At 34.9% G+C, this 26,391-nt stretch overlaps 1 pseudogene; it reads left to right on the plus strand.

The window, feature by feature from the left end:
* Positions 1-3,487: 3,487 nt before the first annotated feature.
* The window catches only part of LOC108392057 (negative elongation factor B-like), a 40,437-nt pseudogene continuing 17,533 nt past the window's right edge, over positions 3,488-26,391 (plus strand).

Here is a 26,391-nt window from a genome sequence, read left to right on the forward strand (position 1 = left end):
CCAGCCTGTACAGACACAGACTAGGGAAGTCACACTCAGCAGGGCAGGCAGCGAGTTTTTAAAGAAGGTATTGGGAGGCACAGCTTAGATTTACAGCGGCACGAGGATTGGCTAGCCTAAGGCACAGTTTTCAGGTTGGGAGGGGGCAGCAGCCGGGGACTTTGGCACATGATCACTGTGACATACTCACCCCTCCCCCTAGTGCCTTCAACCTTACAAGTACATCTTCAAAGCTAGCCTTGACCCTTGTACCTCAAAAAGGCCCTTTCAGGTTCACTTCAAATATCCCAGTTTGGATACACTCAGATCTTCTTATGTCATGATCAAATAAGATACAGCTGTTAGCCTGCTACCAGATTTTATTGGACATACTGAATGGGAGACCTCGGTATTGCTTGAGCTCTTCTTAGTTATAAATATCAAATAATATGGAACTCTAAGAGGATCATAAGAGATCACTATTTTGAATAAGCAAATGGCTAAAACTGGAGCACTGGTTCTCATGAACTCCTTTGTAAACAGCCCCATCTGACCTACACACGGAATAGTCTGTTCATGGACCAACGTGGAGACAGACTAGCTGGGATTAAATGAAGAGTTCCCCTTTGGATGAGATCCAGAGAAGAAACAAGTTAAATGACTTATCTATGGCTGTGTCCTTGGCATTACCCCTCAAATTTTACTGAGAGATAAAATGTTCAAACGCTCACTTGAGTTTAAGAGTGTCTGCAAATAGACCACATGTCATTCAGAGCACAGGGCAGAAATTGAATACTGCTCTTAATTGGAAGCAGGTGGAGTTTTGGGTTCACAAACAGCCTGATATAGGTATTTTCATGTCCCTTAATGAAGGCATATACACAGCTAGCTTGCTGTTGGATCCTATTGCAAAAGAACGTCATATAATCCTGAGATTAAAATATCGATCATGTCTTACATAACATCAGAGAAACAGTAAAGCAGAGAGAAGAGCAAAGCCCACTGATAAAACACAAAAAGAACGTGCAACAGGGATGATGTTCAGGGGCAGTTCTTCAAGATACATGCATAAGCAGGTTACCTGCCTGCCAGGGATAGAGCCACTGAGAATCCAGCCACCTGCATCGCTCTATGATCTGAATCTACGATTCTTTCCAAATCAAGGTGAAAGAGGCTGCTTGGTTCACTAATGGGAATTTTCCAATTAAAATCCACATTTTTCTGGGTTCATAAGATAAAATGGCATGGGAATACAAAAGCAAAACAAAGATGGGCCAAATGATGACATAGTCCCTGTGCACTTGCTGAAATCACAAATGTGACAAAGGGCTGACTGTGCTTGCTATCAAGAGGAAAGAAACCATTTGAAAATAGCTTTAGGAAGAACTCCCTGAGAACAATGGTGTAAACATAGCTGGCAAGCAGATTGTATCAGGCCCTTCTGGTAACCCTGGGGGAATATAAATTCATGTTAAACAGAATTGACACTTGTGGTCAGTGCACCACTCAATCACAACAGTGGTCGTCTGCAGGGAGTGCCTCAGCTGTAAGCAGATGCCTCACTGAGAGTCACACACTTCTCACGGTGGCCCATACACAACGAGTGCTCAGTTTGGTACATGAATGCCCTGCCATTTCCATGCAATGCAGGTCAACTCTGACAGTCCGTTTAAGTTTTAGAGCTCTCTGTGATGTTGGCTGAAGCTTCTAATGGTCAGTATCACAGATTGACTTCTCTTTGCCCAATCCTGTTCCCTTCTCCTCCTTTCCACAGATACTGTTCTAAACACATTTCCTAATAAACACCAGTGGTAAATTCCACTCTCAGAGTCTGCTTCCCAGAGAATGCTACCTCTAACTGTTGGTGCCAGCAGTGGGACTTTAGAGCAGAATGAATCATCAGTAATATCCTGGCTAGCAGTAAAGGCCTCATCACTAAATGTAGGTGGGGAACACATTAATACTAGTGGCAACCTAACCGATAAAATGTTCATCTATGGTGAATTGGAATTGTATACTTGAGTAAAAGAATTCACTAACTGTCATCTACTAAGTACTAGACAAGTATGTAGGAAATTGTAATCATTAAGAATTGTATGAATATTGTCCAGCCTAATGAACATCCTCAATAAAGACAGTGGGAAACTTAGAGTGATTAACATGCAATTAAAGAAAAACAAGCGTTAAAGCCAAAAGGCCTTGCTGGTAGCACACAAAAATGCTGTCATCTCCTGCAAAGGAGGAAAGGAAAGTCCAGCAACCAGGCTCACAGATCCCCAGATTCCCTTAGCCTGCGGAAGTGGCCAATTCCTCCCTATTCAGAGCTAATACTTCCTTCTAGCCCACCCTTCTCTCCTTAGTATCTGCTCTTATCTCCCTTCCTGAGAACTAGGCTGATAACAAAAGATTAAGTCACAACATAAAAAATTAAGCAATAGATTAAGTGAGGATGGGAGGGTGGAAGATGTAGGAAAGGGTCTATCTACACTCCAACAGGCACCAGTAGGAGCCAGGGGAACACACATGGGAGTAGAATCTAAGGGTGCTTAAGAGAGCTGGAAAACAAGATTTAATAAGGAGAGTTTATCAATTTGGGTGCACCCTCCTGAAACACAGCATTCAACACTCCATCAAGGACTCCAAAGATATGGGGAAAACTCCTTACTAGGATGATTCTTCCAAGCATGGAAAAAGGTAGAGCCTTTTCTAAGCAATGTTGAAGTATCAGAATTATAGAGGTGATAGTGCAGGAAAAGATGAAACAGCACTAGGATGTAGGCCTACTAGAGAAGTCTCGCACTGTGTTAAGCTAGAGAAATTACTGAATAATTACATTCCAGTGGAAATCCCAGAGAATATACCACTTACTAAAACTTTCATGTTGTGCTGATGAAAGGAGTACCAGCATCAACAAATTCAGGGAGGGCTCTCCTTTCTAGATCAGGGCTGATAATTGGAAAAGCTATCATTGGACTAGGCTCTCTAATAACAAAGGCAGTGGTAGCTCACTAAAAAAGTAGAGGTCAAGGGGTTCCATAAGGGTTTACACAATGAACGACAAGGTTGGAATAGCACACAGGGATATCTGACCTACTGAGAGTTATGGAGATAATTAATGAAACACAGTGTGACCAGAGCAAGCTAGATAGGCAACCAAAACTACTCAATTTGTACCATCAGCATAAAACAGGAATAAATTATCAAAAGGCTGAGGGAACCCAAGAAAATGTCATGATCCCTTGACTTGAGTGAGTTTTCAGATCTGGAAGTCACTGATTGAAGGAGAGTCCAGGTACCAAATAGGTCCATTGGACCCACAGACCCACTTAGTAGTCATTTTCTAAGTCTCTGAGTTAGAAAAGGATATTAGGTAAGGAGCTCATCCTTCACAAAGAGTGCTCAGCCTAAGGAGTGTGGGTTGTCACAGTAGGGCAGCAGGTGACCCTGAAATACCCACATACTCATAAGCCAATGGACTGATTCAAAAAACACATTGCATCCCGATGCGATGGTGGAAATTAATACCACCATTAAGGATCTAAAGCAGGCATTGGCAGTCGATGACTCACAGGTTAAATCCATCCTACCATCTGTTTTGTGAGTAAATTTTTCTTATCATCTATCCATGTATGTAATATTTATGATTGTTTTCACATGACGACAACAGAGTTGAGTTGTTGCAAGAAATCGTGTAACCCACAAAGTCTAAAATATTTGCTATGTGTACCTTTGCAGAGAAGTTCACCAATCCCTGATCTTAAGAGTGTAAGAGTAGTAATATCCATCAAATCTCAATTTAATTCACCAGCCTGGCTCCTGTAGAAATCAGAAAGATGTGGAAGAGTAGTAGTAAGATGACGTCAAACTCAAAGATGTGATAGTACCAATTTCAGTCACCATGAAAGATGTAGTCTTCTTGCTAGAGTAGATTAACATGACTCCAGGTATGTCAAATCAATGGCAAATGCATTCTTTCCTGCCCTTACCATAAAAGAGGATTGAAAATAACTCACATTCACATTGAGTGGACAAAAGTATGTATTTCCAGTTTTGCCCCAGAGTTATATTAACTGGCCCACTTTCTGTTGAAACATAGTCTGAAGACATCTGGATCATCTGAACATTACTGAAACCATTACATTAATCCACTATATGTGTTACATCATATTAATCAGGCTATAAGAGCATATTAGAGGCCTTGGTAAGAAAACTGCTCCAGAAAAGGTGAGAAAAAGACCCTATGAAGATTCAGGAGCACATCACATAAGTAAAACTTCTAGCAAACCAATAGTTAGAGACAATTAAGGATATCTCATCCAAGTTACAGATCAAATTATTTAATTTTGTCTGTCCCACAGTGAAGAAAGTATAGCCATACCTGATAGTCCTCTTTGGGTTCTATGGGTAACATATTCTATACCTGAAAACACTGTTTCATCCATATGCAGGTAATATGACAGGATGTCTGCTTTCAATGGAGCCTGGAATAGAAGAGGTTTCTGCAGCAAGTCCAGGCTGTGGTACAAGCAGCCCTACCTTTAGACAATATACTTAGAAGACCCTAAGGCATTAGGATATGTGATGGGAAAAGATATACCATAGGAAATTTATATTAAACCTCAGTGGGAAAATCACAGTTCAAACACTAGGGCTTTCAGGGAGGATATGCCATCCGCAGGGGAGGATTATGTATGTTTTGAAAAAAACTCCTTGTGTTCTGCTGTGCCACTAAGAGGGCCTTGGCATGGATGACGCTACAACCTGCTCTATAAGCAGAAATGCTGAATCAAATTATTCCACCAGTGAAGAAGAGTAGAGGTTAAAATGGGTAACAAATGCAAGCTATAGAGATTATGGCAAACAGGAAGGGGTCTACAATGGATTACAGCTCCAGGAAAGGATGTGATACATTATTTCTATAAGAGCAAGTGATTTCAGCAGGAAATCCCAGAGAATGAGAATAATACTCTCAGTTATCTGTCAGATTGATCCTGATAAATGTCCAAAATGCTGGGAGAAATCACCTAACATGTATTCTCCAGAGAAGAAAAATTACTCATGCTTATTTCACAGGTTTTGCCTAAATACTCCACATGGATAATCTGGTACCTTTAGTGATTAAACTGACCAATAGCCAATTAGAACTGCCAGCTATTAGCATTTGGCTCACTAGTTAGGTCTATCTTTATTATTTGGTTCTTTTCAGTAACCAGAAAGAGAAAAATTACCTTTGAACTGTATGAAGCATGGGTAGATGAACAGTTAAGCATTTGCACACTGGGTGTCAGTTAAGCAAGATGTCAACACACTGCTAAAAGAGTTTCCTGGGAATTCGTATAAGACACAGATTGCTGTTGCCTGACTAGTATGCCAGAACTTGCTTTGTTCTTTCAGCTATATTAAAAGTGAATGTAGATTGAGTTATTTTTAAGGAAAATATAAATGGGGCCAGGATATCCTTGAGAGGAGTGGGAAATAGAGATGACAGAATCATATATCATAGATCATGCCCAGGGGACATTTTGTGAAGCACCTGATAGTTGGGTACTTATTACATGCCCAGATTGTACCCATGCCACAAATGCCCAATAGCACTATATATATATAGTGACCCAAGTGACCCAATCAGCACTCACCCCACCTAGCCAGACAGGACATGACAACATTGGAAAGAGGTCATCAAATATTGGGTCCAGAAAAAATATCCTTCTGGAGGCTCATTATTGTAATGAAAAAGAGTTGCTAACTCAAATAGATATATTAGGAAGCACTGTAAATCAGGAAGCTGAAAGTAAATTTGGAAGGAAAATGAAGTGATTCATGAATGGCCTAGAAATGTTGCCAAGTTAATGGAACACCATACTATCATCAATCAAGGACACATTCTATCCAGGTGTTTCAGTTATCTGTTACTGCACAACAAACCACCCTAAAACACAGTAACTTAAACAATTTATTATTATCTCTACTTATCCTATAGGCTGACAGAGCTCATCTGGAAAGTACTAATTCGAAGACCTATAGGTGGTTGCAAATCTTTTGGTAGCTGAAGATGGTGTCTTTTGAAGCCTCTACTGGGCTAGATGTTACATAGCTTTTCACTCCCAAAGCTGGCACCTCAGCTGGGTTGGATAAAACAGATAGGAGCTACCTATCTCCACAGCATGTAAGTCTCTCCACAGGATATCTGTCCATAACTAACTTGGGCTTTCTCACAGCATGATATTAAGTTAAACAGAACTTGATACATGACACTGACTTTCATCAGAGTGAGCATTTTAGGTAGAAGCTGCAAGGCTTCTTATGAACTAGCTTCAGAATTCAGTGTTATGTTTACCACATTCTGTTGATCATGAATGAGTCACTGGCATCACTCAAACAAATGAAGAGTGCTGTGCTATTCCTAAAGAATATGAAAGTCTTTTTCAAAATACTTGCACAGTAAATCAGACATTATTTTAATTCCCATGCCACAGCCATGTTTTTTTTTATTTTATTAGTAGAATTAAATAAAAATCAGACTTATATAGATGGCAATCCTCAGAATAGAAAATAGCCTGAAAGATTGATTTGAAGCCTCCAATAGATAGAATATGTATGCAACTGACTTTCTGGAAAGGAAATGAATGTGCATTTAGAGAAATGACACACCTTTATCAATATATATAAATAAAGAGGTTCAAATCACTTTTGAGGATAGAAAACTAGTAAGAGAGTATCAAAAGGGAATATGATCATAATTAACACATTTTGTAGTGGAAATTCCAACCCCTCACTTGATTAAAATGCTGGTAGTCATTGGGATAGTTATTGACATATATCTGTGTTAAAAACTGTATAAATTTTTAAAGAAATTTTTAAAGGTTTCCTGAGAAATATGAAACAAGGAGAAACTGCTTCGAGTCAGAGGATGGATTGGAAAGGAAAGAATTCACAAAAATGCCTGAAACTCATTCTCTCCTGAGAGATGCCTGAAGTCATGTGTTCTCAAAGGGGAATGGCAAAATTAGTTCTTGGGGTCAAAAAATTTTTTAATTTTTATGTATAAAGCACAGATATACATGAGTTAATGAACATATATACAGTATACCTATGGCATAAAAATTTCACCGGACATAATTATGATAAAATTGTCTAAAAGAGACTTCAAGAAGAGTTATAATGACAAAATGGTCAAGAAACCATGCCCTGGGTAATATTGAATTGGGTATAATGGACACTTTAATAATATTAATTCTTCTGATCCATAAACATGGGATATATTTCCATTTCTTTGTGTCTTATTCCATTTTTTTTCATCAGTGTCTTACACTTCTCATTGTCTAGGTCCTTCACCTGCTTGGTTAAATTCATTCCAAAGTATTTTACTGTTTTTGATGCTATTGTAAATTTGCCTATTTTCTTTCTTTTTTTTTTCCAAATAGTTCATTGTTAGTGTATGAAAACACAAGTTATTTGTATATGTTGATTTTGTATTCTGCAACTTTACTGAATTCATTTTTTAGTTTAAATAGTTTTTTGATAGAGTCTTTAGGGTTTTCTATAGATAAGATCATGTCACCCGCACGCAGAGAAAATTTTCTTCTTTTCCAATTTGAGTAACTTTTATTTCTTTTAATTGCTGTGGCTAGGACTTCTAGTACCATGTTGAGTAGGAGTGAAAGTGGGCACCCTTGTCTTGTTCTTGAGTTTTGTGGAAAAGCTTTCAACCTTACACGATTGAATATGATGTTAGGAGGACATTTGCCAAATAGGGCCTTTAATATAAAGAATATAAAGGCATGTTCTTTCTATACCCAATTTGTTAAGCATTTTTATCATGAAAATATGTTGAATTTTGTCAAATGCTTTTTCTGTACCTATTGAGATGATCATATAGTTTTTATCTTTCCTATGATTAATATATTAGATAATGAACCATCTTTGCATTCTAGGGATGAATCCCACTTGATCATGGTATATGATCCTTTGAATGTATTGCTGATTTCACTTTGCTAATATTTCATTGAGGAGTGTTTAATCTATGTTTGTCAGGGAAATTGGCTTGTAGTTTTCTTTTCTGGTAGGATCCTTCCTTGGCTTTGATATTAGGGTAGCAGGACTCATAATATAAATTTGGAATGGTCTCTCTCAGTTTTTTTTGGAAGAGTTTGAGATAGATAAGTGTTAATTCGTCTTTAAATGTTTGGTAGGCTTCAACAGTGAAGCCATCTGGTTCTGGATAGAAAGAACTTAATGTGATTAGCAAGTAGGTATGACCTAGTGCAGGAGAAGACTGTAATGAATGACAGTGTAGCTACTGGTATGTTACCAAAATACACCTCATGATGAAGAATACCTAATCCCTAGCTGTTGTCAGTGTTGGCTGGTAACAACTTACACCTGCCTTCTCCCCTGTTTGTAGAATTTTGTTCAGCCAAAGAGAACCAGTTTGACCGGGAGGCCACCCCACACTCCTGGAGTACAACTTGAACAGAGTCTCAATTGACTGCTCCACCTGCCTCTAGCTAGACTCAATCTGTGGTGCATTTCTTCCAAAACTTAACTGTGCATTCAGACTAGTCACCACCAAGACCAAATTCTTTTTCCCCTAACATATCCTGCTTCCCTCACTCTCTCCTGAGAGAAGTCCCACAGTAAAATGTGTAAGAATCTCTATATCAGACTTTACATATAAGGAACCTGACCTGAAAGTCTTGAGAAACAAATCACTAGAAACCTGAGTATATGAGTTCCCAAAGGAGTAGGACAAATGCAGGCAGACAGGGAGCACATTTTCTCCACTTAACAATTTCCCATGGGTTTTCTCTAAATAGATGAGAGTCAGTCCAATGGACATATAAACAACAAATACATACAAAAATTTCTGAAGAAATATGTGCACAGAAACAAACTACTTTAGAAGATAGGGATTTTAGTTATATTAAATAATTTATGCATCAGAATGCCATTGAGAAATCTTATTAGATCAATGTCTTATGGTCTCCAGATACTACTCAGAGATTACTAGAATATCTGTGAGTCATTGGATTAAAACCCCTCCATTAAATCCCATTCAGGGCTCTGCCGTTACATGTGTATTCCCTACAAAAGGATATGCTCCTCAATCCCTTCCCCACTTCAATAAACATACTCTTAATAAATATTCAGAGAACATTTATAGGAAATTGTGATGGTTAACTTTAAGTGTCAACTTGACTGGACTATAGCACCCAACTATTCAATTAAACACTTAGCTAGGTATTTCTGTGAAGGCATTGTGTGATAGGATCTACAATCGGTTAACTTTAAATAAAGTAGATTATCTTCAATAATCTGGTTGGGCCTGATCCAATCATGAAAGCTGATCCATGACCATAAAAACAAAACTGAAATTTCCCTGAGAAAAAAAAGAAATTCTGTCTCAAGACTACATGTAGCATCAGTTCCTCCCCAAGATTCCAGCCTGTCAAACAGCCTTACAGATTTTAGACTTTCCAGCCTCCACATTAATAGAAGCCAAATGCTTGAAATAAATTTCTTTATATACATATTGGTCTTTTTCTACTGGTTTCATACTACTGGTTCTGTTTCTTGAAGAACATTGATATATAACTTAATTTTTCTATATAATATTATTTGTTCTAGAAGCAACTAATATAGTAATAGCCTCTCTCTCATTAATCCAGTATCTTGACAACTGACTCATAGAATACACCTGTAAATGCTTGTCAGTCATCACAGGACATGCAGAAAACATCAGAGAGAAACTAATCTTTGTTGATAAGTGGTCCAAATATGTTGCTGCTATGTGTGTAATTGACTATATAAAATCTGGAACATTTTACCTAGTTCCCCTGTTTTTAATACTTACCTCTAGGTTTTCTGTTCCTCCAGAAGTTAATTACAATCAGTATTTTCAATTAGTTTTGTTTTACTCCATACTACAAGTCACCTATCTGCCTTTCAGACACAAGAGTTACTTATCTTCGGGCCACAGCCCAATATTTGTTCCATGCACATAGCTTCATTAATAGCCCTGGGTTGGGCATTTTCTGATCACCCCATCTAAGAGCCTTCCATGACCTGGTTCTTATACTATGTCACAATTAATTAGTTGCATGTTGAATAAAATGCTAGTACTGCCAACTAACTCTTATTCAACATGGATTTTTGGTGTTTATGGATCATAGCATTCTATTCAATATAAAAGTCTGTTTGACTGAGAGTCTTTATATAAGGTATTGTAAGGCTAACAATTTTCCAATCATTATAATGAAATAAAACATACATAGTGGTAATGCTATGATTTAGTGATTTAGTTCAATAGATTTAGTTTAGATTCAGAAAGCTCTCAGTTTAAAGTATGTTAAAGATGCCAATGTTAGCCTCATTGATTATAAAACTATAGGTGTGTGTGGTTCTGTTTGATTGAATGTCAGGTGTCTGATAATTTGCTGTTATTGTAACTCAATTAAAATAATGAATCATTAGATTCTATAACCAAGATATAGGACTAGAGAATGAACAACACTCAAGGGTCTGGCTTCATTCCCAGATCAGTCAATATCTATTACAAATACATAATCTTACCTGCCTATTTCAATTTCCCTATCGATAAATCAGAAATGCTTAGAGCTTCCCAGTTAAGTTCTCCAAGCAAGTTGTAAAGGTAATGGCTATAGTTGTTTGTAAATCCTCAATCATAAATTATTATTCAAGGGTTATAATTGTGTAGTTACTATTTAAGTAAACAAATAAAATCGCATTTAATCTTGAAATGACAAAATGCTGATAGGAAACACACACACACACACACACACACACATGCACACGATGGCTAACTTTTCATATACATATTGACAAGGTATATTTCAAAGACACAATATTTCAAAAGGTAATGATTCCTGTATGGTAGTACAAAGGTGAAAATGAAAGTAAATTTGTCATATGAAAGGTCAAGGTCTATAGATTTTAGACTTTCCAGCTTTTCCATTACATAATGTAAGAAAATTGTTATGTGACATAAGATAAAATCAAAGACAGAATTTAGCATTTGTCTGCAGGTCTACAAATATACTCCCATAAGAATTGTTTCTCTTAGAAAATGTATCCTTGGTTTTACAAAAATATTTAACAATTTTATAAACAAGTATCTTTTATTTTTTTGCCATTGGATTTTTTTTTTGCTATCATTAATGTACAATTACATGAACAACATTATGGTTACTAGACTCCCCCTATTATCAAGTCCCCACAATAGTTTGAAAAAGACATATGCCTCCCTATGTTTATCACAGCACCATTTACAATAGTCAAGAAATGAAAACAACCTAGGTGTCCATCAGTAGATGAATGGATAAAGATGTGGTACATTTACACAGTGAAATGTTATTCAGCCATAAGAAGAAAACAAATCTTATCATTTGCAACAACATGGATGGAGCTAGAGGGTATTATGCTCAGTGAAATAAGCCAGGCAGAGAAAGACAAGTATCAAATGATTTCACTCATCTGTAGAGTATAAGAGCAAAGCAAAAACTGAAGGAACAAAACAGCAGCAAACAAGTATCTTTTACATTCAGGTCCTCAACTAAAAAATCCCTGATTTCTTTCACTTCAGGTCTCAGGTAAGCATATCCTTTAAAGTCTGTTTTTTTCCTTCTCATAAATAATTTACTTGAATAATTTTTAGTGATATGGGATAAGGGATAATTTGATCAACATAGATGAAACTTTTAAAGTTTCAAAAAGCATAGCCTTTAAAAGTACAAGAAAGGAAGAAATCTTTGGGAATGAATTTGTGAGAAATGTTATACTAATTGCATTAAAAGATTTAGATGAAATAAATGTTTTGGAAGAGTAAAAAATAGTAATAAAACCAAATAGATAACAAAAGAGTACAAATGAATTATATTTTGTGCATATAATTACTGTGCAGCTCTTCATTTATTGATTTTGTATAATTTTAAAGCTTAAATATGTTGCTATGTAAAAAATACAGGATACAGAAGTGTGATAGGATATTCCATAATTTTAAAAAATACTTATGAAGTAGAAGAGCAACACAGAAAATATACCAAAATGGCCGTGAAATTATCAAATATTCTCATTTTATACATTCTAAGAGTTTTCTCAAATTGATTTTTCAAACATTCTTCTTTCCTTAAAATCTTGAGGAAAATCCATCAATTTGTGATATGTGCATGTTAATGAAAAATTCATTAAAATCACTTTTATGATGACATTTTAACAATCAACATATGTATATTTATTTGAAATTATGTCTTTGGCATTCTTTTCATTTAAAACTTATATCTCACTTCTGTGCCTCAAGAAGCTGAGAATTCACTAAAATCATCAAAATAAAAATGGAATTTTAAAATAAGCTATTTTATACCTATGGCATTTTTTTCTTCTATTCTCTTACAACCTATAAACTAATTAAATTATTAAGAAATATGTATTGACCTCCTATCATATGTCAGTTGCTATACGTCAGAACTAAATTCCCTAGAGATTTGATTGTCCTTGATTTAAAGTAACTTTGAGAATTTATTGTGATATTCTTTATAATTTGTTCTAAAATATATTTTTGGTCTGTAAACATATCTCAAATATGTTTTAATCTATAATGGTAAAATATTTTTAATCTGAATGAATCCTAACATTCATTCCTCTCCAGTTAAGTTATTGGCTTATTTTAAGTAATTTTTTCTGTGCATTTATACTAGTAGGTTCATAGATACATAGGATTATTTTGAGGGAGAATCTTAAGGAGGAGGATACTAATATCAATAGCATCACACTGTACACATACATCTGCTGTCACTGTTTTTCTGTACAATATGTCTTAGGAGAACCTTATTGCATCATGTACAGAACTGAATAGTGTCCCCCAAAATTCTTGTTAACTTGCATCTATGAATATGTACTTATTTAGAAAAATGGTCTTTGCATATGTGTAAACAATTTTAAATGACTAAGATGGACCAGAAATCCAATGACTGACGTATCTACAAGAGGAATATTTGGACACAGAAGACACACACACAAGGAAGTCAGCCCTGCAAAGACTGGCAGAACATGGAATGATACAGCTACAAACCAAGAATGCTAAGGATTTCTAGCAACCACCAGAAACTATGAAGCCTGGAAGAATTCCCTAGAAATTTCAGAGGAAACATAGCCCTGCTGACATCTTGATTTGAGGCTTCTAGACTCCAGCTCTGTGAGAGGATAACGTTCTATATTTTTGTTATGATTTACGAATTTGTTAGGATTAACAAACTCTCTAGGAACTGGACTGTCTCCAGTAAAAATCTCAGCTCCTATGATTATCTATGATTTTTATTGAGTTGCTTAACATTTCTTTACCTCAGTTTCCATACCTATGAAATGGACATAATCTCAACCTTACAGGGATGTTAAAAGATGTACATAACTTTACTTTAAACTTAAGATGGGGTTTCATCCATAGCAAGCACTAAAAATTGTTATTATATTCTTATTACTTTAAATACTATAGCTATTCCAATTTACTTGATATTCCATGATTATCAGATATAATTTGTTTTCTATTTTTCCCTATAAAAACCACAAAATGAACAATCTGTGTGCATGGCATGGATATGTATTGTGTTTCTTAGGATATATTAGAGGAAATAAAATTGCTGGCTCTTAGGAAATGCACAACTTAAATTATAAAAGATATGCCCTTCAAAATCGCTGAGCTAGTTAATACCCAGCCACAGTATGAGTTTCTCTTTTTATACACCCTTACCAATATTTGATAAAAAACTTTATCTTTGCCAATAAAAGAATGAAAAATGATATCTTATTATTATATTATAATCACTGTTACCTAATTCTTGCTGTTTGACTTGCTCACTTGTTCATTTTGTACTATATTTTTCATGTCTATTAGAAATGTTGTATCTATAATTGGGTACTACTTCCTCTCTGTCATGTATGTTCAAATATGTTAGCCCCATCTACCTTTCATTTGTCTTTTCAACTATTCTATGATGGCCTCTGTCATATGTTTTTATGTCAGGTGTAATAAAATGTATTATTCTTCTTTATACATTTTACTTTTATGTATTTTGTGTTGGATGCAACATTCTTTCTCTTTTAATACTAGTCACATATTTTCCTTAATGAAAACAGTATTTATTACATCTGGAATTTATTTTTGCAAAAGATGAGAGATAAAGATTGAACCTCACCCAATTTTAATGGACAGTAAATTATGCTAAATTGATTTATCAAATAATCTGCTATTGGATCTTGACTTTATACACATTTCCATGTATGAAATTCCTGCTTTTATTCTTTTTTTATTGTGTTACATTCAATTTTTGTTTATTCCCATTGTAATACCATTCTGTTTTACTTATTACAGGTTTATAATACATGTGAATATCTGCAAGGGATGATTTCCCTTTTGATATTTCCTTCTGAAAATTTTCTTCAGACTTCTGGGAAGACAGCAGCATAGAGAGAGCCTGAACCCCCAGTCTTCCACCTTCCCACTGAATCTACACCTACACATAGAGCAATTCATTTAGGAAGAACTGAGGCCTGAGTGAGCACCTTCTGTACAGTGAGGGATGGAAAGATCACATTAAAAAAAAAAACAGCAAGAGAGATTCAGACACGTAATGGAAGGAGCATCACCCCCATTTTAATGAGCTGCAAAGGAGAGGGATATCATTGAGAGACCTGAAGCAGATTCTCTACCATGAGGCATAGAAAAAAGAAGCCACACTTTAAAGTGCATCTAGACTGTAAGTGGAAAACCCGGCTTACAGAACTAAGGTGCCCACCATTTGGCAGGAGAATGGCTGGAACGCTTTGAATCAGAGGTCTGGTGAGCACCACTGTTTATACTCCTTCCCCACATTGATAGTGACATGGAGAGCAGGGCTGGGGCCAACACACCAATTTCATATTTGGCTAGGCAGTTTCCTGGCCCTATCTACACTCAGATGTATCAGCCAGAGAACACGTTTGGGCACAGCTGCCCTGAGGGCACAATTGCCATGGACCCCTGGAGAGTACACCCTACCCAACGCTGCACTGAAGCAGTAGCTGCAGAGGTGAGGCTTCCCTGGAGTCAGTAGTACCTGTGTGCCTAAGCCACTTCTGCCCTGCAGACTGAGCCAATAGCCTCAGGGGCAGAACTTTCCTAGGGGAGCACACCTGGGCCTGGGGCTGCACCTTGGGTGCAGAACCAGTCACTGCCCACTCCTGGAGAGTGTATCTGGATCCCAGCTGTACCTCAGGTTGGCACAGAGCCAGTAGCTGTGGAAGAGGGACTTTCCTGAAGGTTGTGCCTGGGATGGCTGTCTCCTCTCTAGTGTGGACCCCCTTGGTATCCACTCAGAAACTCCTCCCCTTGGACCCTTTTGACTGTGTCCACCCTCAAAACAGACCCTGAGAGCTACGACACCAGACACTCCTGGATCACGCATACAAGGTCTCAAGCCTAGCAGCCAAACCACCAGGCACATGCAGTCTACCCAGAAGACCTTCTATAACCCAGGCCAATCCTTTAAAACTCAGAGAGGTAGCCCTTTCTACTAATTCATAGGATCAAGCACAGTAAGTCAAACAAAATGGGGAGATAGAGAAATATTCTTGAAGCAAAAGACCATGGCAACTCTTCAGAAAAAGAATTAAATGAAATAGAATTAAGCAATGTATGAGATAAGGAGTTCAAATTAATTACTACAGAGATGCTCACCAGATTTGAGAGTAGAGTGGAAGAACTCAGTGAGAACCTCTATAAAGAGACAGAATATATAAAACAGAACCATCAGAGATAAAGAATACAATGAATAAAATGAAAAATACACTAGAGGGAATCAACAGCAGATCAGAGAATGCAAAAGAACAGATCGACTATCTGGAAGACAGAGTAATGAAAAGCACTCTAGCTGAATGAAAAAAGAATAAAGAAAAAATAAAAATAAATGAAGATAGGTTACAGGAGCTCTGGGACAATATCAAACACCCAAATATTCACATTAGAGGAGTCCCAGAAGAACAGAGAGAAAGGACCAGGAAAGTTATTTGAAGAAGTAGTAGCTGAAAACTTCCCTAACCAAGGAAGGAAACAGATGTCCAGATCCAAGAAACAGAGAGAGTCACAAACAAGATAAACCCCAGGAGGTCCATACCCCAAGACACATCATAATAAAAATATCAAAGGTAAAAGACAAAGAGAGAATCTTAAAACCAGTGACATAAAAGCAAAGTTACCAACAAGGGAAACCCCATAAAGGTAACAGTTCACTTTTTAGCAGAAACTCTACAGGCCAGAAGAAAATGGCATAATATATTCAAAGTTCTAAAAGAGGAAAACCTCCACCCAAGAATACTTTATTCAGCAAGGTTATATCATTCAGAATAGAAGGGGAGATAAAGAGTCTCATAGATAAACCTAAGTTAAAAGAGTTCACCACCACTAACTCTACCTTACAAGAAATGTTAAAGGATCCATTTTAAGAGGAAAAGAAGACTCTAACTAGAGGCAAGAAAAATATGAAAGTGAAAATTTCACTAAAAGCAAATGTATACCAGAGACAGATCAATTACTTAAAAGCTAGCATGAAGGTCAAAACAACCAAAAGGAGTATAATCAATCACATTCAAAAATTAGTTAAGGGAATCACTTAATAAAAAGATGTAAAAGAAAACATCATATATATAAAATGTGGACAAAGGAGAGTAAAAAATATAGTGTTAGAATGTGTTTGAACTTAAATGACCTTCAGCTTAAAGATTGCTATATATGTAGAATGTCACATAAGAATCCCATGGTAACCGTAAGCCCAATTCCTATAATGGATGAACACACAAAAAGGAGAAAGAAATCCAAACATAACACTAAAGGAAGTCATAATACATGAGGGGAGAGCAAGAGAGAAAGAAAGGATGAGGGAAAAATAATAAAAACAACAAGGAAACATTTAACAGAATGACAATAAATACATACCTATTAGTAATTACTATAAATGTAAATGGACTAAATGCTCCAGTCAAAGGACATAGGATGACTGAATAGATTTAAAAAAAAACAAGTCCCATATTTTTGCTACAAGAGACTCACTTTAGACCTAAAGACGAAGAGATTAAAACTGAAGGGGTGGAAGAAGATATTCCATGCAAAAAGGAATGAAAAATGAAAACTGCAGTAGCAATAATTATATGACACAATATAGGCTTTAAAACAAAGACTGTAACAAGAGACAAAGAAGAACATTACATAATGATTAAAGGCACATCCAACAAGAAAATATAACAATTATAAATATCTGCACACCGAACAGAAGAGCTCCTAAATATACAGAGAAATTATCAACAGACCTAAAGGGAGAGACTTATAGTAGTAAAAAATAGTAGAGTACTTTAACACCCCATTTAGATCAATGATAGATCATCCAAACAGAATATCAATAAAGCAACAATGGATTTGAATGGCACATTAGACCAAACGGAATAACAGACACATATAGAACACTACATGCAAAAACAGTAGAATACACATTCTTTTCAAGTGCACATGGAACAATCTCCAAATAGATCACATTAGACTACAAAGAGTCTCAACAATTTAAGAAGATTGGAATTGTATCGAGCATCATTTCTGACCACAATGGTCTGAAACTAGAAATCAATTACAAGAAAAAAAATGGAAAAAACACAAACACATGGAAGCTAAAGAGTATGCCACTAAAACACCAATGGGTCTTTAAGGAAATCAAAGAAGAAATGTAAAAAAATACTTGGAGAACACTGAAAATAGAAGTACAATGGTTCAAAATAATGGGATACAAGCAAAGTGCTAAGATGGAAATTTATAGCAATGCAGTCCTACCTCAAGAAGCAATAAATATTTCAAATAAATAATCCAACCCAACACCAAAAGGAATTAGAAAAAGGAGAACAAAGCCCAAAATTAGTAGAAGAAAGGAAATAACAAAGATCATAGTGGAAGTAAATTATTATTTTTTATATATGTATATATAAAGTAGATCAATAAAATTGAGAGACAATTCCTTGAAAAGATAAAGCCAGTAACCTTTAGCAAGACTCATTAAGAAAAAATGAGAGGGAACTCAAATAAACAAAATTGGAAATGAAAGAGGAAAGGTCACAACTGACTCCACAGAAATACAAATGATTATAAAAGACTATTATGAAAAATTGTATGCTAATAAATTGGACAACTTAGAAAAAATGAATAAATTCCTAAAAATATACAATGTTCTAAGATGGAACTGGAAAAAAAAGCAGAAAATCTGAATAAACCAATTTCTAGTAATGCGATAGACTCATTCATCAAAAACTCCCAACAAAGACAATGCCAGGACTGGAAGGCTTCACTTGTGAATTCTATCAAACCTTTAATGAAGAGTTGATACCTCTTTTGTTAAACTATTCCAAAAAACTGATGAGGGAGGAATGCTCTGAATTCATTCTATGAGGCCAGCATCAGCCTGATACCAAAGTCAGAAAAGGGCATTACAGTAAGAGAAAATTACAGACCAATATCCTTGATGAACATAGATGCAAAAATTCTTGACAAATATTAGCTAACTGAATCCAAAAATACTTTAAAAGATCATTTACCACAACCAATTGATATTTATCCCAGGGATGCAAGAATGATTCAATATCCATAATCAATGTGATATACCACATTAACAAAAAAATAAAATTCATAAGGTCATCTCAATAGATGCTGAAAAAGCATCTGAAAAACTCAACATCCATTCATGATAAAAACTCTCAATAAAGTGGGTCTAGAGGGAACATATCTCAACATAATAAAGGTCATATATGACAAATGCACAGCTAATTACATACTAAATGGTGAAATACTGAAAGCTTTTATTCTAAGATGAAAAACAAGATGTCCACTCTCACCACTTTTATACAAAATAGTCCTAGAATTCCTAACCACAAAAATCAGACAAGAAAAAGAAATAAAAGCCATCCAAATTGGTAAGGAAGAAGTAAAATTGTCCCTATTCATAGACGACATGATACTATATACAGAAGATCCTAAAAACTTCACCAAAAACTATTAGGATTAATGAATGAATTCAGCAAAGTCACAGGATACAAAATTAATGTACAGAAATCTCTAGCATTCCTATGTACAAACAATGATCTAACAAAAGTTAAGAAATCAATACTATTTATAACTGCTTCAAAAAGCATAAAGTATGGGAATAAATTTAGCCACAGACGTGAAAGACTTGTACTCTGAAAATTATAAAACATTGACAAAATGAATTGAAGATGACACAAATAAATGGAAACCTTTCCCTTGCTCATGGATAGAAAGAATTAACATTTTTTAAATGGCCATAGTACCCACAGTAATCTACAAATTTAATGGAATCCCTACCAAAATATCAGTGGCATTTTTCACTGATGTAGAGCAAATAATCATAAAATTTGTACAGAACCACAAAAGACTCAAATAGGCAAAGCAATATTGGGAAATAACAAAGTGAGAGGTATCATGTTCCTTGATTTCAAACAGTACTACAAAGCTACAGTAATTAGAAGAGTGTGGCCAAGGACCAGATACATAGACCAATGGAATAGAATAGATTTCCCAGAAATAAACCCACGTTTATAAGGTCAATTTATATATGAAAAAGGAGGCAAGACTATGCAACAGGGAAAATACAGTCTTGCCAATAAATGGTGTTGGGAAAACTGGACAGCTACATGCAAGAGAATTAAACTGAATCATTGTCTTATACCATACACATAAATAAAATAAAGACCTAAATATAAGACCTGACACCATAAAACTTCTATAAACATAGGCAGTAAACTCTTGAATGTCAACTTTAGATTTATTTTTTTCTGGATATGTCTCCCTTGGAAAGAGTATAAAAAAGGCAAGAGTAACCAAGTGGGACTACATCAAACTAAAAAGCTTCTACACAACAAAGGAAATCTTAAACAAAACAAAAAGGCAACCTACTGTATAAGAGAATAAATTTGCAAATGATATATCTGACAAGGGGTTAATATACAAAATATACAAACAACTCATACAACTCAACATCAAAAAAAGAATAATCCAATTTGGAAATGGGCAGAGGACATGAACAGACATTTCTCCGAAGTAGACATACAGATGAACAACAAATACATGAAAGATGCTCAACATCACTAATTATAAAGGAATTATAATATTATGAGCTAAATGCCCTATGCTATACTTCCATCCCTGTGACTAAAGTACTTCATAATTTGAAGTTTATAGTTATTTATCCCCTTTAGCTATTTCACCTATCCTCCCACCCCCATGGTAACTAACTGTCCATTCTCTGTGTTTATTAGTCTATTTCTGTTTGGTTTTTCAGATTTCACATGTAAGTGAAAAAATATGCTATTCATCTTTCTCTGATTGACTTATTTCACTTAGCATATTACCCCCTAGATTCATCCATTTTGTTGCAGATGACAAGATTTCTTTCTTTTTTATGGCTGAATAATATTCCACTGTGTATATAAACAACATTTTCTTTATCCATTCATCTATGGATAGATATTTTGGTTGCTTCCATATCTTAGCTATTGTAAATAATGCTGCGGAAAGTGTAGAGGTTCATACATCTTTTTGAATTACTGACTTTGTATTTTTCAGGTAGATTCCTAAAAGTGAAATTTCTGGGTCACATGGTATTTCTATTTTGAGTTTTTTTGTGGAACCTCTATATTGTTTTCCCCAGTGACTTCCCCAGTTTATATTCCCACCAACAGTGTAGGAATTTCCTTTTTCTCCACGCTCTCTCCAACACTTGTTATTTCTTGTCTTTTGGATATTGGCCTTTCTGACTGGTACAAGGTGATAGCTCTTGTGGTTTTGATTATTTTGGGCATAGAGGTAAGAACATTAAGTAATTTTTGTAGGAAAGAAAGCCAAATTAACATTAGATTTTTTTACAACAAATGATCCCAAAATAAAATAATGTAACACATTTATGATAACCAAAGGAAGGAAAATGTCAGTCAAGGATTTTATAGCCTGCCAAATCGACCTTCAGACATAAAGGCCATAAGCAAGTTGTTCTGAACATGAATGAATGTAGGTTTTATAACCAGTAGGAAGTTATAAAGGTGAAATCAGAGCAGAAGGGTAATCCAAATCCTTGTACTTGATTAATATACTGTAAAAAGAAATGCCAAAGCCAAAGGTGTTTAAACATATGGAAATGATTTATCAGGTCACATCATGGGATAATTTTCAGTCCACTATCACGGCTATAAATCTAAGATTACAGCCTTTAGCCAAAGTAACCTTATTGCAGACACAAATATACAAGTGGTACAGGCCTGCTATGTGGATGGCTCATCGAAAATCCATACCCATAGCTGTTCAAATAACTCATGTAGTTTTCATCTTTTCTTGGGAGAATGGCATTTTCTTTATCTATAGACATGTTGTTAATAGATTAACAACTATTAATATACAATTATTCATCTAATAGTGTCTGGGCCAGAAAAAAATAAAGTCCTTTTACTCAGAAAAACTCATATCAGATTAATAGATTAAGTTATATAATAATAAGATAAAATAATACATGAAGAATTTTAATTCATCAGTAATGACCTAGTAAAATGAGAAATTATGGGAGTAACATAAATATTCTAAATCCAAATTAGATTGTTTCTAAATATATTAACTTCCTGTCAGTTTATGTTTATCATAACTTTATAGCCATTAAAGCCCCCAGCACTGTGCCTATAATGCAAATGAAAATATTTATGGCATTTTAATTGAAACAATAAAGGAGGATACTTTTAGTCTATAAAATCAATATGCAAAAATAATCATAGTTTTGGTAATCCAGCAACAAAGAGAAAATGTAATTTTTAAAAAGATGCTATTGACAATAGCATCAAAAACTGTAAGAAATCAAGGTTATATCTAAAAAATATGTAAGGCTTTGTTAAATAACTTTATAAAACTTTATTTAAAAACTACTTCTTCAGGAAGATCTATGTAAGTGGAGCATCTTACATTCATAGATTGTAAAATACAATATTATAATGTCAATTCTCCACAAGTTTTATCTCCAGATTCAAATAAATTCCACTCAGCATACCAACAGAGTTTTCCATGGAATTTGTCAAAACAATGTTAAATTTCATATGTAAGAGAGAAGAGCTAGGAATAAATGAGACATTCTTAAAGTTAGAAAATAATCATGGTATGGGGAATATTGTTCTCATGCCAATGTCAAGGCTAATAATAATTCCTTAATAATTTAAAATTGTGATATTTTCAGTGTTCAACACAACAATCAGTGAGAAAATCCCAAAAAGAGATTCATGCAAATTAGAAACTATGATATATGACAAAGATGACATCACAGAGCAGTGAGAAAATAACACTCATATATAAGGGCAAAACAATTAGAATGCAAAAGGAAAGAAGGGAGGGAGGGAGACTGTGGTGAGGAGAGAAGGAGGGAGGGAGGGAAGAGATCAGATTCCTAACTTGCACCATAAAAAATATTAGTTCCATATGAATCTGTGATTAAAGGTGATTATAAAACCTTTCCAGTTTTTAGAAGGAAATAGGAGAGTATCTCTATCACCTAGACATCATGAAGAAATGCTAACCATAAGAAAAAATACTGAAAATTGGAACACATTAAAATTGAGAATTTTCATCTTTTAATATTGAAATCAAAAGGCATCAATAAAATGAAAAGCCAAGCTATAAACTGTTAAAAGCTATTTGGAACACATACAATCCAACCCAAGGTTTATTACCTACAGTATTGTATAGTATATAGTATACAAGGAACTTCCACAAACAAATAAGGGAAAGACAAATATTCAAATAGAACTTCTTAGTCAGCTGCTTCCTCTTTTAGTGAGACTGGAAAACTAGTGAGGGCGGAAATGAGAAGAATGCCCTTTTCCCATTACTCCTGTGAAAGGAAGGCTTCAGTAAAATCATTCCCCCTAAAGAGTAGAACTTCATTATAGAGAAAACTATGGGTCTATTTCACAATTGTTATTCTTCCTCTACTTCTGCCAGAACTAAGAGAGGAGCCTCCTCTGATCTTCACTGTTAGTAACAGGTGAGGATTTTTGAAATTAAAACCCAGGAAAATATAAAGGCCCCCATTAAGAGTGGGGCACCAGGAGTTTCTTGACCTCACACTAATCCATACTCAGTTTCAAGCAATTTTTCTACATTACCATTTAAGGGTTTCTATTCATTTATAGCTCCAACAGCTTCTGTCCAGATAAGCAGATTCCAGCTGTGATTCTCCGGGTTTGCTTCTCTCCAAGATTTTGGAGTGGTGCCTTGTAACCTTTCTTCGATGGGTCCAAGAAAAGTCAACTCCAGTATGTCTGGCTTTTTCTTGTTCTAAGACAGCATTGATGACTTTTAAACTCCTTCTATGTTGAAACAGAAACTGAATTCACTAATCAACGTTTTATTTACAATTCAGAAGTCAGTTTCTCAGTTTTCTTCTTCTTAATACCTCTGAGGTATTTGTTAGATGTTAATTTCCTCCTCCAGTGTCAGCCTATAAGCTATTCCCAGTCAGCATCATGCTAAGGAGCATGTACCAGATGTGAATCTACTACATCAGTAAGTACCCATTTAGTTTAGCATTTATTTTTTTCCATAGCAAATCTTCCTTAATGTAGAGGCAAAGTGTTGTATATTTTGCATGTATCTTTTGTCCCATCATGGACTAGTCACAGTTTGCTGACTGGCCACTAAAACCAGCACTACTTAACCTGATATCCAGGCATATATTTTCTGCTACTACCTACATTTTGGAAAATATGAATTCCAAAATGTGAATTCCCAGTCCACACACCTCTCTTGATGTTCTTGTTCTCTGATTCTGATTAAAGGTTATCTCCCAAGCCATATACATAGGCCTGAGAATGGTGATATACTGTTTCAGTGTAAACATGCATCATTCTTTTGACACTTTATCTCCAAGTAATACATTTCTAAAACTGCTTAATTGCCAAAATTGATATTTTTTCCAATGGCTGAAAAATGTATAAGTTGTATGTTTTACCAATTGTAAAAATAGATGTTGAATTTAGATCACTTAAGATGGTGTTTAGATTATAAACTCAGGGATCTATTAACACACTTATGAAATAGTGTTGGTAAATATTATTAGTCAATTATTCTTCTTGCCTTTATAACCTAAGAACCTTATTATTATATGCTCCTTAGTTGGAATTATCAGTTTCAATATGCTAGTGTATGCTTTTATAATGCCATTAGATATTACTAAAAACAAAATAAGCAACCAAGTAAGTAAAAAATATTCCAACCTTCTAAACTAAAAATGTCTGATAGAGTCTGGAATATATCCCAGAAAGAATCCATTGAACGCAGGTTACCATGGTGATTAGCAGAAATGTGGAATGAAGTTCATTTCATGATAATTGCTACATATTTGCAGCTGAAGTGCATCTTTCAGTTTCAGTCTCAGACTTTTAGACCATAATAATAGCTCTGAAATCTGAATGTATATTTAAACATATAATATTGTGCAAGGACATATCTAATTCTGTACAGACTCTTTTTTGTGGTGAACCAAACATAGTAATTTTGAAAAGTGTATCCCTATTTATTGGGATTTCTGTGTATAGATAATTGAGATTATGTTTGATTGATTCTTAAAAAACAGAATTTATAATGTCCCCAAATCAATTTAAAGAGAAAGGAAATCATTTATTTTAAAATCCACCCCCTTTAGGAAGAAAGCTGAGTTTATTTTTGTGGTAGCTGAATGCTCCTGCTTTGTAATTACTTCTGAAGAAGTTCATGGTCTAATGCCAACTTTTGTGAATTAATAATAAGTTTTGAAATCTATTGCCCAAATCAGAAAGTTGGTGCTTTGAGAAGCTATTTTAACTCTTTGTGGCTAAATTAAAGTTAAATATGAATTGTAACAAATTGCTAGGGGATTAGTATGTGACTATTTTCATTCTACAAATAAACCCAAAGATTCTTCACAATGAAGAATAGGTATGTAAAATTTATTTTGCTGTATATTACTACTTCAAGTTTGTGAAATGTTTTGACTTTAGAGTGTCTGTATTTTTTCTTATTTCTACAACAGCCCTCTGAATATACAACACTCTGAATAAAACTAATACTAAAAGTAAAAATAATATTTATTGAGGACTATGTCATAGACACTATGATACCCATACTAACTCATTTAATCCTCACAATAATGCTAAAATGTATGTGATTGTTATTATCATCTTCATTTTTATGAATGATGGAACCAAGGCACAGAGAAATGAAGCAATTTGCCTGACATCACACAGTTAGTATAGGACAGAGCCGGAAACCAAATTCAGAGAAGCTGGTTCTAGCATCCACACTTGTAACCATAAAATGCTATAATGCTGATCTGATGTATTTTTATTCTCAATTTACAAAGCAAAATTGGAAGCTCAAAGTAAGCAAGTGCTGCTAATGTTACACAGCTATCAAAGGCAGAAGTGGAACTAAAGTTTGTTGTCTGATTCTAATCTAAGGAACACTATCACAGTTCACGGTTTTCTCTGACTCAAATGTAAAATTTATGTCACTTTCTACCTAGCCAATTGGAAAATAAAACAAGGTTAGTTCAAACTGCTTGTTACAGTTATAGTCTTCAAACTGGATTCCCTTATGACTGACTTATGTATCATATATGCCCTTTCCATGTATCACATATATAGTAATACACAAAATGAAGTATATACATATACATATATATAATTTTATTCATGTTTCAGGAGACAGAAGGAAGCAGATGTTATCTGGTATACAGTTATATATTACTTATGTATCATCACTGGTTATGTATCAGATTAGTTATATATCACTAACAAACAAGGATTAAAACCCCAAATGAACAGTTTGCCATGAGTAACAATTAGTTCACCACTCAGCATTTCTTTTTTTGAGAATTTTGGTCAAAAGAAAAGAAATGACTTTTCACTCTTGAGGAACTTGTGGAGTCAGCTTTTACGTGTTATAAGGAATTTTTATTTCGATTACAATAGTCCTTAATTAGGGAATAAAATAAAGGGAGGTGTAGCACTGCATACCTTCAAAGTGCTAAGAAATTAACTTTTTCATGTAATTAACAGAAGGAGGAAAGAAAATATTACAGTACCTAAATTTGATCTCTATTAAATACCACATAAGTAAGTGAAGTGGTTCAAAGGTCTGCCATTGTGTGTGTGAGCATGTTTGTATAAAATAGGAGCAATTGAAATTGATGTCCAAATTTAAAGAAACAAAGAAAATAAACCAAAAAAACCTATACCTCATCTCAGTCTAACAGAACCAGTGTACTATAAAAAGACACAAAGTGGTTCTGACAGGGAAAGAAAAGC

This window comes from Manis javanica, chromosome 13 (assembly GCF_040802235.1).
Source record: "Manis javanica isolate MJ-LG chromosome 13, MJ_LKY, whole genome shotgun sequence".
Lineage (NCBI taxonomy): Eukaryota > Metazoa > Chordata > Mammalia > Pholidota > Manidae > Manis > Manis javanica.